The sequence below is a fragment of the Hevea brasiliensis genome, chromosome 11, assembly GCF_030052815.1.
Source record: "Hevea brasiliensis isolate MT/VB/25A 57/8 chromosome 11, ASM3005281v1, whole genome shotgun sequence".
NCBI classification, from domain to species: Eukaryota; Viridiplantae; Streptophyta; class Magnoliopsida; order Malpighiales; family Euphorbiaceae; genus Hevea; species Hevea brasiliensis.
Window position 1 is genome coordinate 10,271,185 of NC_079503.1, and position 13,735 is coordinate 10,284,919.

Genomic DNA, 13,735 nt, shown 5'->3' on the forward strand with positions numbered 1-13,735 from the left:
ATCTCTTCATGTAATTATTTAATTTTAAAGTTTATTACTCATATCTGTGCCCAAGTAACCTATGACTGACTATAGAGACTGGATACACAGGAGTATACTAGTTAGACATCCGTATATCTATCATGTATACATCAGTTATGTCAGGCACAAGGCCAGCGGGCAGGCATAAAGCCAGAAATCATATCAGGCACAATGGCCAACGGGCAGGCATAAAGCCAGAGGAATAACTATATTAGATAGATATTGTCTATCAATGATCATTCATGTAGGCAGTACTGCAATCTGTAGTCCCTAATTGGTATACCAATCGATCCATGCTATATGCATAAGTCTAGGTATACTTTGGGCAAAGTAGTATTATTAAGTACTTATAGTTTCAATATTTCATGTTATGTACTATTTGTGTTTCATAGCATTTTTATGTTACTTGTGATGGGAAACATAAGTCCCATATACATATTCATGTCACTTTTATGTTTAGCAAATTATTTTAGTTAATTCCACATCATATGACAAATCATTTTATGAACCTTTCTCAAGGTTCAGATTTGGTGTCTTAATTTCACTTAGAAAATTGGATAAGATGTAGCCACTATTTGGCCACACTTCCTCCATGGAAGTTGTTTCTGTATGTCTTATCTTTGTTTTCGTTTTTGAATCATATCATTTGGAGTTTTAGAACTCAAGTTATGGTCAAATTACCAAAACTGGTTCATTGACCGTTTATGGTTCCAGAACCAGGCAGATTTTGGAATCCCAAATTTTTCCAATGATTTAGACATGTTACAGTCATATTTATGCCTAATGACCTTCATATGAGTTGTTCTCCTATATCTTAGATTCACTTAGGTTCAAGAATCATAAACTTTTAGGTTATTTAATGTGAGTTATAGCCAATTAACTTACTTGGACTCCTGAACCCTGTTCCTTCAAGATTTCATGGTTTAGGTCAGTATCTTTGATTCCCATTTTAGGATTCTTAAGCTCAAAATTTGAAGAAAGTTCCTGAATCACAGTTGGAGTCCTGTTTCTTAGGTTTTCAAAACAGTTTGGCTCATCCCAATTGGAGTTTTATAGTGAGAGATATGGTATAAATATTGTTCTAGGGTTAAGTGGCTATTTAGTTCAATTTCAAGATTTGGAATACTGAATTATCCTAACCATTTGTTCAAGTTCCATTAGGTTCTGGGTTTTAGTCAAAACACCAAAATTGTAGTTCTAGGTCTTATGGAAATTTTGGCTTTAGTTTCACTACATTTGCAATTTTGTGGACCAAGTTATGGTATTTTTGCCAAAACTGGTCTGGTAGGTCTAAGTCCAGAATTTCACGACGGTTTTAGTTCTGGTCAGAATTATTAAGCTAATTTGTTCTAGCAATTTGGTTGGGTTAGAGTAAGAATTGGGTTTTGTATTCTTCATGAAAAATGTGCTCCTATGTCTAACCTTTCCAATGATTTAAGAATCAGCTCATTCTGACATTCCTAGAGTAAGTTATGGCCATTTGAACATTTACTGTTTATATGGTCATTCTTCCAGGTCCAGCATATGGTTACCTGGATTTAAGCCAATTTTAGGTCATGTTAGGTTCAGTTTCTAGGTAGGGTCTCTGCATGAGAAATGTAGCCTTATGTCCTAAGTTTCATCTCCAATTGGCCTCACACCAATTGGAGCAATGTGACTCTACTTATGGTATTGGACTCATATGTCTAGAATTCTGCACAGAAATTCAACACTTCCAATCTTAATTCCACCCAACTACCAAACTTCAATCACATTCATGGTACTTCAAATAGTTAACAAATGGTCTCAACAATGTCAATTTGGCATCAATTCACAAAACCCCCAAACTTTGGGTCAAAACCCTAACTTCAATTTCTCAACTCATGCATAACACTTGTAAATAAACATGTTACTCATATCTACTTGTTAATCAATACTAGTAAACATAATTATGCTCTTTAATTCATCAAACTCCCATCACTTCCATAGCTACCGAATTTTAGGGTTCCATTTACTCATGGTATTCTTTTTAATTTCATGAAATTCTAACTTAGTTTAACGTGTTAACAACACTTAAAGAAAGAAGGGAGCTTATATAGTGCACTAACCTCACTTATGACTAACTTGGACTTGCTAGAACTTCAATTTTTCTTCAATTCTTGGCTGCCTAAGGCTTCCTCAAGGTGTAGGAGCAATTTTTAGTGAAGGCAAGTTTGGGTTTTGGGGGAAGAATGGAGAGAAATTCAAGCTTGAAAATGGAGGAAGCACACCATAGAAGTGGTTTGGCCAACCTTGAGAAGAAGAAGAAGATGATAAGCTTTGACGTATTTAAGTTAATTTGTCCCTTTTATATTCAGTTGTTTAGTTGTAATTGGTTAAAAATATTAATGAGGTCATTATGACATCATGCTTAGGTCATAAATACATTTAATTTTCTTTTCTTTAGTTTCTCTTTTCCATAATATAATTCATGATTTTAATCTATTTTAAGGTTTTATTCTCTCTCATTTTGATTAACATTTAGGTCAAAATTCAACAATGAGGGTGAAATGACCAAAATACCCTTTATTGTGTTCATCGAGTTACAATTGTCTGTACCGATCAACATAAATTTTTTTGGTATTCCTTTGACATTTTGATTGTCATTAATCCCCATAAATCTTTCAATTAAGTCCCAATATTTATCTTACAGGGTTTTCCCATAAGTTTGGGGTTGACAACTAGACTCATTGCTGCTTCCCAGTAAGGTCACTCATCGCCGGAACCTTGGCTCCTTTAACCTATTTGCACTTCATTTCTTTTATTTTTTCTTAATTTTACTTGGTCTTTTTTCAGTCAATTTATGTCTCCTCACTCTAGTTTAAGTGTAGTTCCAGACATACTGACTGTTCGAATAGACGTTACTCATCGGAACAGTAGAATATACGGACTACCTAAAGTGAGGGCGTTACATAAGCAAATAGTACTCTATAGTTTTTCCTCGAGTTTTGATTCATCCTTTCCAATTTTCTTGTTCACCTCTCTATAATTAAATAATCAGTGATTGACCACTATGAACCAATAAGTCATTCCTTTTACCAGTTACTACTGCTTGTTTTCTCATGTTTCTACTGGCCTTTTATACACCTTGATGGAAGTAAAAAATTTTTATGTTTCTGGCCTCTTGGTATGATGATGACTCTCCCTTGCTACCAGCTAGCTACTTAATTTTTTCCCCTCGCATTTTTGTTTTTGGCTAAAAGCACTATTTGCATAGACAAAAGTGTAATTACATAATTCTATAATTAGTAAATGTGCGGATGTAATTTGTATACATCTTAACTTTTTATTATACTTATATAATTCAAGGATTTAATAGTTACATGTTTAATATGTTTAAGTGTTTAATAGTTATACTTTTATAAAGTTCAGATATTAAATGTGTATCAACTAAAAATAAAGGTGCAAAGTGACTTTTCATACAAAATAATAAATAAATCATAATAGTTCTAAAATAAATAGATAAGTCATAAATAAGAATACCTTATATAAAAAATTCAAGAGTCAAAAGATATCTTTAGCCTTTATTTTTCGTTGAATCCCATATTTGTTAATAAATATACTTCTCTCATTTGAGTTACGATTGAACTCTTTGAGCAAACAATTAATTAGTGGAAGAAAAATAAGATGATTATATAGTATGATTCATTTTGCCATTGCTAGCACATGTGCTAAACCAATATTAAGAGTGCACTTTATATATGTTTTATTGAAGGAAAGATGAAATAAGGAAGAAAGCACAACCCATGATGACCATCCGACAACACTTCATACAAAGATTTAGTTTAAGAGAGTATTTGATTTAATTACTTACTTTTAATTTTTAACTTAAAATGTATTTTTTAATTTATAAGTCCATTTAAAAATAAGTAGTTAATTGTTTGTTAAAATTACTTAAAATTAATTATTAAAAAATTTAAGTGTTTAGTTGAAAGGTACTTAAAAGTAACTTTCTTTGTTAAAATAACATAAAAGATATGTAATTGTGCACTTTATTTGTTAAAATGAGGATAATTGTAACACCCTCCCTGTAGCAATTCCGTACATTCTACTGTTTCGGTGACCAGTGTCGGTCCGGACAGCTAGAACGTCCGAAAAAATATTTAAACTAAAGTGAGGAACCATAATTAACTCAAATATTAATAAGAAAAATTTAGGAAAAATTTTAAAAATAAAATACAACCAAGTTAAATGAGTTGGTACCCTAGCGATAGGTAACCCAGTGGGAAGTTGCGGTCCTCACAACTAGGAGGACTAAACCCAGGAGAAAATTCATAAAATAATTTATGAAACCCTAGAGAAGAGTCATTGAGGATTCTATGGCATTAGAATCCCAAGAAAAGGCTTAGAAAAATTTTTCAAACGGTACACACAATTTAATTCGTTAAGCCAAACGGAGGGAATTTTGGTCATTTCGTATTCAGAGATGATTTTTGACCAACTTGTCTATTTATGTAAGTGAATTATATGACATAAAATATAAACAAATATTGATGAAAAATTTATTAAAAATGAATAGCAAGAGAAAGGAAAGAAAATGAAAATAAATGGGATTTATTACCTAATGCTTATGTAAGCATGAGGTAATTAAATCCTATGGCCAATCAAAATAAAGAACCACAATTAAAATATATTAAAAATAAAGAAAAGAGGGTAGAAATCTGGAACAAACCAGCAGCCCTCTCTCCCTTCTTCAAAACGTCCCACACCTTCTCCCTCAATCCTCCATTTTTGGTTTACCAAGGCTTCCTTTCCTTAGTCCTCTCTCAACAAAACCCTAAATTAACAACATAAAACCTTGATATTTCAGCTTGGTGAAGCTTTTGGGAGCAAAAAGAAGTGTAAAAGAAGAGTTCTTACAAGCTTGAGATTAGCTCCATTAAAGGTTAGTGACCAAACTTAATCTCTCTCTTTTAATTCATGTTGAAGGAGTGGTGTGCAATGTAAATTTATAAGAAAATTGAAAAAAATATCACATGTATGCCTTTTTTAAAATTTCAGCAGCTTTGGGATAGGTAGGGTTTTGAAGATTTCTTTGAATGGAAGTGGTACTCTAGCTGCCCTTAACACTAATATATTGATTAGGATAGTGAAGTGCAAGTGAATGCAAAACTCTGAAATGGTAGGGCTAGGGTTTAGACCCAAATTGAGACTTTGTTCATGTATTTGGTGAAAGAGAGTTTTAATGGTCAATTACTGACCATTTGGCTGTGTGTGAATAAGAAATGAAGTGGTTTGTTTAGTGGGAATTGAAATTAGTGTTGCTGCCTTGGCTAACCTGCAGGACTTAGCATGGGTTCAGCAGGTTTGGGCAGCTATAACTAGAGTTTTGTAGGTTCAATTGGTGTAAGGAAAATTGGATATGAAACTAGAAACATAATGACACAACTTTAGTGAAGAAACCCTACCCAGTAAACCAAACCAAATTGACCTAAAGATTGCCCTAATCTGGGTGACCTGCATTATATCTGGGCAAAATGACTAAATGAACAGTATTTGTTCATTTGGTCATAACTCAATGTAGAAAGGTCAAATTGACCTGAAATTTTACCAGCAGAAAGCTGAGATATAGACCTACAACTTTTATGAAGAAACCTAACCCAAATTTTGATTATAACATATTTAAAAAGTGACCTGTAGTCACTGCACAAAACACTATAGATTTGGTCAGTCCAGAAAATCTGGAAAGTTTGCAATCTGGCCAGTTATGGTGTTTAGGACATAACTTGAGCTACAAAACTCCAAATGGAGTAATTCAAAAAAAAAAATGTAACTAGACACAATAAGGAACAACTTTAATGTTGACAACTTTACCAAATTCCCACTGCAAAAATGACTAATGGAACAGTAAATACAAGGCTTGAAATCTAAAAATTTTGAACAATTAACACCAAGCTTAGAAATGGTATTGGAACCAATACCAACAATTTTAGAATGCAAAATGTGGTATGTTGGGAGTATTAAAACCAATGCACCTATTGTCTATGCAAAAGTCAATATTTTTGTTGACTAATGAAATGAATAGTAATACCTAAACTTAAATTTCAAGAATTGTACAATTTAAGAGTATAACATGCCCTAGTACACCTAACAAGATTGGTTTGGATAGGTTGACATGCCAATAGGGTTCTGTTAGCAATACTGCATATGACTTCATGCCATTCTGTGTTTTATGGCCTCACGTGCCATTCTGTGTTATAATAGCCTTAGGCTATGTTGATTGAGTTGTTATACTTGGGTTTTATCCTTGATAATTATTACAGCTTATTAGCTGTTCTGTTGCACACCGGGAGACACAATGTAACCGATGGTGTGATGGTCCAAGCTACTTGGTACACAGTGCCAGTTTACCTGTTTATCCAGTCCAGTCGACTAGTATGGGTTAATCGGGCAACGAAAATAAATCTTATCAAATTTTAATCGAATAATACTGTAATAAATGCCAAAAATTAAGTCTACCTAAAATATAAACATACATTCTGCATATTTATGTTATTTTATTTTATATTGTCACCACTAAGCAGAATTGCTTAGCACGTCGCTTTTGCCATGCGCAGGTACTGGAGACATAGCTAGGGAGTCCAGCAGACCTCAGACCGGGTGAACTTTTAGATCTGCATACAGAGTCCAGAGTCACCTCACATTTGCAGTGCATTGGTAGGATATTAGGCTGCTTTTGGTAGCTTGTATTTTGTAAACTTTTGTAATCAGACCTTTATTTTTCCACGTATATTATAAACTCATGTAATTATATTTTGATGTAATTATCTATAAATCATGTTTAGTAATAAATTTGAGTATTTCTTATTGAGTTGAGTATGATATGAAATGAATTGAATTTTGAAATATTGAAGTCATTTGAGAAATTGTTGGAAATATGTTGGTGGTTGATTGAGATGGATAATATGATTATATTGGAAGTGTTTTTAACAGATTCAGAAAAACTGTTTTTCCAATTTACAGCCGGCACTCTGCCAAATTTTCTATAAAAATTTGCGAAAAATTCAGATTAATCAAAATTGTAAATAATGAATTAAAAATGGTAAATTATAATGGAAAATATGATTTGGTGCTTCGGCACACTATGTGGCATATTTTACTCGGCTATACTGTAGATGGGTAAGGGGTGTTACATTTAGTGGTATCAGAGCCTGGTTTAGGCGTTTCTGGGCCTAGATAGAGTGCATACCATTGCATTGTATTTGTAATTATTGAGGTAACACTGATGCAGATCTATTTGTTTTCTTATTTTGATTAGGATATGGATCCTGCTTCTCAAAGAGCAGTTGATGAAGAGGTGGAGAGTCGTGTTCTACCAAGGGCTGAATCTGGAGGCAGGGGAGAATCTGCCCCACCAGCAGCTGAGGCACCTGCCCAACCTCAGTTTGCATTATTCTAGCAAATAATCGAATTCTACCGGCAAATGATGGGGGCAATTCCACCACCACAGCCATAGCCACAACCTCCACCAGAACCACAGAAGTCCCATTTAGAGAAACTGCGAAAACATAGGGCTGTGAATTTCTTTGGAAAGAAGGAGGATGACCCTATGACAGCGGAAAATTGGTTAGATAGAACAATCAGAGTGTTGAAACAGCTTCATTGCACCCCCGAGCAGAACCTGGAGGGTACTGTGTCCCTACTTCAAGATGATGCATACCAGTGGTGGGACACAGTCACCAGTGAGGTATAACCGGATCAGATTACCTAGGATTTCTTCCTCACAGAGTTCAGGAATAAGTATGTCAATAAAGTGTATTTAGAAGAGAGAAGAAGAGAATTTATCAGTCTGAGATAGAGGCAATTATCAGTGGTAGAGTATGAGCGTGAATTCATCAAACTGAGCCGGTATGGGAGGGAGATAGTCCCTATAGAGGCAGAGAGGTGCAGAAGGGCTTAATGACAACATCAAAGTCATGATAACAGCATTGGAGATCACAAATTTTGCCAAATTAGTAGATGATGCATCGAAAGTAGAAAGAGTCCGAATAAATGAGCAAAATAGAAGGGAAAGACAGCAGAAGAGGGGTCCAGGTCAGTCCAGTTTATTCTCTGCTCCCAATAAGAAGAGTAAGGGTCCTCCTGCTCAGGGTTTGGGACAACCACAAAGTCGTGGTCACCCTAGGGGCCTGCACCACGATTCACACCTAGGAGAGGCACCCACACCATCGGTGGGCGCTCTCCGTGGACGGTGTTCGAGGACTAGCCCAAAGATCTTTTGCTCGTCTGCATCGCCGTAAGTGGCATAAGGAGGACTGTTGGCGAGTGACTAGTGCATGCTTACGATGTGGATCTACAGAACATCAGATCAAATATTGTCTGAAGAAGACTACTACAGTTGCCCCAACCCAAGCTGATAGGCCTGCCCCTGCACCTCAAAGGGGTAGGAAGCCCGATAAATCTGAGGCAGCTGGTCCATCACTGAGGCCTGCATCTGAGTCAGCTGAGAGGCCAGAGGTTAGAGTACCTGCCAGAGCCTATGCCATAAGAGCTCAGGAGGAGCAAGATGCCTCGGACGTCATCAGGGGTATGTTCTCCCTCTATAACACATCTGTGCATGCATTGGTGGATCTAGGATCCACTCATTTATATATCTGCATCCAACTACCTATAGAGAGGGGAGTTTCAGTAGAGGAGAGTGATCAAGACATTTTGGTCACAAATCCACTAGGCCACAGTGTGGTAGTGAATAAGGTGTATAAAGGTTGCCCGTTGAGGATTCAAGGGTATTAATTCTCAGCAAACCTAATTGAATTACCCTTCCATGAATTTGATGTGATTTTGGGAATGGACTGGTTGTCACGTTATCAGGCAATAGTTGATTGCAAACTGAAGAGGATTTCTCTGAAAACTCCTAAAGGTAATGAGATTTCAGTTGTGGGGGAAAGGACAAATTTCTTGTCCAATGTTATCTTAGCCACAGTTGCAAGAAGATTGATGAGAAAAGGCTGTGAAGCTTACTTAGCACACGTGGTTGATACTAGGCAGGCTAAGCCGAACTTGTATGATATGCCCATAGTAAGAGACTTCCCAGACGTATTTCCTGAAGAATTGCCTGGTTTACCACCAAAAAGGGAAGTCGAATTTGCTATTGAGGTAATGCCGGGTATAGCACCCATTTCTATTGCTCCTTATAGGATGGCACCCACTGAATTGAGAGAGTTGAAAATTGAAGGAACGGAAGCGTGAAAAACACAAGTTTATACCATTGAATTCAAAATTTTTCACCTAGGGTCACATGCATCATGCAAGATTTATTTTTATCTATTTGATTTCAATGATAAACAACATATTAAAACTCTTTTAATATGTTTTTGGATCTGCATTTGCCATTTAAGATTTTAAAATTAATCAGATTAATTTTAGAACCTAAGATTAAATCAAGAACGATTACACTAACCTCTTGATGCACTGCAACGTGTCTGCGCCTTTGAGATTTGTCTTTAGGACACCAGATGTTGTCCCTCTAGCTTGTCCATACCAAGAACACCTATGGCAGCCCTTGAACAGCTTCTAAAGCTTTTTCTATTAATTAGAAATTCAAGTTTTACTTTTTAAGAGATTATAGATGTAAACAGGACACTAGAAACAATTTCTAGTGTTCTTAATTCAAGAGATTGATGGCTAATCTCTTTGAATTGATGAGAGATGAAGAAGAATAGATGAAAAGCCTCAAAGTGGCATGACAAAGGAGAGGAGTGGCTGCTAGTTAATTTTTCTTTTCATAACCACACTTAAATAGCTAGGTTAACACATTAAACCCTTGCCACATGTCACCCTTTGATTAGCTCTAGGTTTAAGTGACCCAATCACATTGTGCCAAGTGTCAAACCTATATTTAATCTTGATTTTAATCATCTTACATGATTAAAAACATTTGGCAAGCTTATGTGTAATCCCATGTGTCACCATCTCATGGTGCCACGTGTCACACTGTGAAATGACCAAAATGCCCCTGTGTCTTAATTTTGAGTTCTTAACTCAAAATAATTATTTTCTTCTTCTAATTAATTTATATCAAAAATAAATTAATTAATTAATCTCTATTAATTAATTTCTCATTAATTAAATTCATATTTAAACACTTTAAATATAAATTTAATTTACACTACACATCCAATAATCTAGATTTGGTTTCAAGTCATGCTAGGGACTTTGCAATTTAATTGTAAACCAGACCTATTTAATTAATCAATTAAACTCTTTAATTAATTAATTAAATCATATTTAAATAGGTGATAACTTGTGTATGTGTGTGACTTATTAGGCTCATCACTAATTGGCAATGAGACATGATATCAACTCTTAATATCATCAGAACTCTTTCTTGCCATAAATAATTTCTCTAAATCATTTTATGAACCTCATAGACCATGGTAAACACCCAGCATAGCATGTCATGGCCACCCAATTAGTAATAAGGTTTATCTTAAATGAAACTATAATCATATGTTACCATGCACTAGAATCTCTCTGCTACAAAATCCCAACTCAAGCTGGAGTCATGGTTTATGTCAAACTCTATTTGCTATGAATATTATGTTCTCTTTTAATTCCAGTTCTTGATTAAAAAGATTTTCTCATCAGAAACTCTTTTCTGAATAAATCTATCTATCCTGGCCAGAAACTTGAAACATCAAGAACAATTAAATGAACATAGGATTTTATCTCTATTTACTTAGAGGAACAGATTCCATCTTGATCAACACCTACCTCCATATATAACTAGTAGGAGCCAACACATGCCTATATACCCATACATAGTACAAGTATGAAAGCAGTATCAAACTCAAACTACCTATATACAAGATAACTGTGCTATCTCAGGTCTAAAGATTATATGCACTGATATGATTTATGACAAAACATTGACAAGAGTAAACTCCATGTGCTTGTCATAAGTGTCACTGGTTCGGCCTACTTATCATTTATAAGTGCCTATCATATTTGTTATATGGTATGAGACTCACCATTCCATCTTATTTATATCTTATATAAATAACTTAGGAACAAATATGAGTACAATCTTTCTGGATAAGTTATGTCCTTATTATGAAGTATCCTCGATTGTGAACCTATTTATGATACTTTGTACTAGAAATATTGTCACTCATATTCTTAACAACTTAAAAATAATATTTCTAACAAAATATCAATGGACCTTTTCTATTACACATAAATATATTATGTAAACGGAAAAGTGGCAATGTCTTTTATTAATAAAAAATATGTACAAGATACATACTAAATGATATGCTCTAGGGCATACTACTAACAAAAATTCAGTTGCAGGAGTTACTCGATAAGGGGTTCACACACCCCAGTGTGTCACCATGGGGAGCTCCGGTGCTGTTTGTGAAGAAGAAGGATGGAACCTTAAGATTGTGTATCGATTATAAGTAGTTGAACAAAGTAACTGTGAAGAATAAATATCTATTGCCCATAATTGATGATTTGTTTGATCAGTTAAAGGGAGCCAGTGTATTTTCAAAAATTGATCTCAGATCAGGGTGTCATCAGTTAAGGTTAAAGGATGCAGATGTGTCAAAAACTGCATTCAGAACCCGATATGGACATTATGAATTCCTAATGATGCCGTTTGGGTTAACAAATGCACCAGCATCATTTATGGACCTTATAAACTGTATCTTCCATCCATATTTAGATCGGTTTGTAATGGTCTTTATTGATAATATTCTGGTGTATTCTAAGACTAGGGAAGAACATGATGAACATCTGAGGATTATTCTGCAAACCCTGCGAGAAAAGAAGCTGCATGCTAAGTTGTCTAAGTGTGACTTCTAGATGATTGAAATCTCTTTCCTTGGACACATAGTATCAGTAGAGGGGATTAGAGTGGATCCCAAAAAGATAGAAGCAGTGATGAAATGGAAGCCTCCCAGAAATACAACTGAGGTCAGAAGTTTCTTGGGACTAGCTGGGTATTACAGAAGATTTGTGAAGCGGTTTTCTCTTATAGCTGCTCCAATGACCAAGTTGTTACACAAGAATGTGAAATTTGGATGGAATAACAAGTGCCAAGCCAATTTTGAGAGGCTAAAGGCTATGTTGACAGAAGCACCAGTGTTAACACAGCCAGTGTCGGGAAAAGACTTTGTGGTCTATATTGATGCCTTGCATAATGGGTTAGGCTGTGTATTGATGCAAGAGGGGAAAGTGATCGCTATGCTTCTAGGCAGTTAAGGCCACATGAACAGAACTACCCTACTCATGATCTGGAGTAAGCAGCAATTATCTTCGCATTGAAGATATGGAGGCATTATTTGTATAGTGAAAAATGCTACATCTATACAGACCACAAAAATTTGAAATACTTGTCAACCCAGAAGGAGCTCAATCTTAGACAGAGGCGATGGATTGAGTTCCTGAAGAACTATGATTGTGTGATAGATTACCATCCTGGGAAGACAAATGTAGTTGCTGATGCCTTGAGCAGAAAGTTATTTCGCTATTTTGGAATTACCGCAAGTGCACGTATCGCTAAAAAGTAATAAAGCGATAAGTAGAGTATCATTCCCATGAGGAATTTTGTTTAGCAAGTACCAATCTACAAAGAAATCTTGACTGTCTAGGCTATCGAACACTTAGGGAATGAAGTTTGTTAACTTTAAACACTAGAATTGTAAACTTAAAACGAAATGACTTATTTGAAGCAATTCTGGAATTAAGATTTCACACTTGAATCATATTAGGAATGTTATCTCATTTATTTACTGAATTAAGGATCATTTTCCTTGATGGAAATCAGTCCTAAGCTATCCTAGATCCTCTCTCAAGGCATCTAGGGTGTATTCTAATTAACTCGAACCCTACTTTCGTGGTGATCAAATCAATTAAAATCCTTTACGACCTTTGACTAATTTTTAGGTTCCACAAAGGTATCAGCCTATGTCTAGGTTAGAATTCCTAGGTTTAAGATCTTGATTTTCTAATATTAATCTTCACCTTTCAGTTCTTCAATTAACATCTATAATCATAACTAAGTGGATATCAACACATAGCATGCATTAAGATCACAAAAAATTAAATCAAGAAACGAATCTCAAATCCAATAAATAAAACTCAATGTTCATCCATAATAATAATTACAAGAGCTAATCTCCCAAATCCAGAATAAGAAAACTACTCACTCATGGTGAGTTCAGCAAATGCCATGATAAAAAGTAAAAACAATAAAAATGGAGAGTTATGCAAAAGAAATAAAGCAATAAAATTCTGTCTAACGAGATGAAATGAAGGAACCAAAAAGAGTTTCAGCTTTGATGTTGTGGAGCTTCAGCTGAAAGACTTCTTTTGGTACTGATGCAGAGCACGACAACAGCAACCTTCAGCAGCATTCCTGACGACAGTGGCCGGCCGCTTTCCTGGTGTTTTCTTTTATATATATATATTGGTTGCCCTAGGGTTAGGTCATTTTGAGTCCAAAAGGCTTTAGGAGTCTCGTTCGAACCAGAAAACAGGCTGTAGCATAGTACACGGCCCGTGTGTCACTACACAGGTCTTGCAAAGTAGGGCTGTGTAACTTGCTGGAGGAGAATTGCGTGGTCTTGTTTTGGCACAGAAAGTTACACGGGTCTATGCCAACTACACGGGCTTGATTACACGGGCTGTGCACTTTTGTTCCCATAAGGTTCTTCAAGCTTGTGCCCGGCAGAGACTTACACGGGTCCCTGTA